Below are 1,567 nucleotides of genomic sequence, written 5' to 3'. Positions count from 1 at the left end.
CCCTATATCACTAGGTGGGCTGAAAATTGGCTCCCAGATAGAACACACAGACTTGGAGTTCCCATACTGACCAGTCATGCATGGAGTTAAACAGGGATCGGTCCTGGGTCCTCTCCTCTTTGGCATCTACTTCTCAGAAGTCCAGGCCAATGCAAAGGGACTCTTGCTGACCGAGTCTGCAGATGACTGCAAACTGGGAGCCATTATTAACTCCCCAAGTGATACAGACATCCTACAGAAAGACCTCACTGAGACCATTGACTGGTGTCAAAACCATGGCCTTAAGCTTAATGCCAAACAATGTGTTATCATCCCCTTTGGTAAAAACTCACTTCCCACTAATTACCACATTGATGGGAGCCCACTGAACACTGAAGGTGTTGTAAGAGATCTGGGGACTCAGATTGACAGCAACCTCTCCTTCGACCACCAAATTGCCACTGTGGTCAGAAAGTTCTTCTATGTGGCACATCTAATTGCTAAGAGTTTTGCATCCAGGAAGAATGAGGTCATCTCTCTCTACTCTTCCCTCATTAGGCAAATCATTGAGTATAATGCCTCATTTGACATGTACCTCACTAGACACCTGCAACAGCTGGAGGGGCCACAGAAGTACCTCACGAAGAGGATCCTAGAAATTAAACACATGCCCTACGTGGACAGACTCAAAAGACCAGCTATTCTCTGTCTCATATCACCTACTTAGAGGCGATCTCTGCTTGACTTACAAAGCCATGTCTGACACAACTCTGTTAGAAATGCTAAATCTAAAGAAATCCCAATCCTGCCACACCACATGCTCCAGAGACCTCAGCCTCATTACCACAATCAAAAGAACATGCTGGAGGGACAGGTTCCTCACCTAGAGACTGCCCATGCTCTGAAATAAACCTCCCATACATGTTAAGCAGATCACCTCACTGTCCCTCTTCAAGAGAAATTTTGATGAGTGTATGGGTAATAGAATGTTCACCCCGAGGATCACTCCAGTGTCTCTACTTGATAGAGGCACTGGGAACTAATGTTGGGTGGCATGATGTCAGGGCACATCAATGGGCTAGGCTTGTAATGGCTCCAAGGCCATTAGCCTAGTAGACACCTATGAACACTCAAGTGTCTAAGGTTATTGACTGCTATTCAGGAAAACACAGGGAGAGAATCACAGCAGTTTTCAGGGGAAGGCCTGGGTGGGGAGGGGGATATGGTTGATATGGGGCAAGGATGGTCAGAAAATTTTCTTTTTCTAGGAGAATCCTTAGGACTCATCAGTTTCCTTTTAGTGTCATCTTAACATTTCTTTTTGAATTGTTGTTTGGAATATGTTTGATGGGCCGTCTTGAAGGGTTTTTGAAAACACAGTCCTGGTTTAGATATGGAGTTTCTCACATATTTAAAAATTGGAGCTAAAAATGGTTGCTTAGCCCCTTCCATCAGTGTGCTCACTTCTCAGTTTTTTGAAAACCTGTACTGAGAAATTACAAAATAAAAGGTCCTTTCCAGAGGGACATTTAACAGTTATGTTTTTGTGTCCTCTGGAAAAGTTTGAAGTCTTATGCAGGTATTTCTT

The sequence above is a fragment of the Protopterus annectens genome, chromosome 9.part0 (assembly GCF_019279795.1).
Source record: "Protopterus annectens isolate FY-2018-M chromosome 9.part0, PAN1.0, whole genome shotgun sequence".
Lineage (NCBI taxonomy): Eukaryota > Metazoa > Chordata > Ceratodontiformes > Protopteridae > Protopterus > Protopterus annectens.
This window is presented reverse-complemented; position numbering follows the sequence as displayed.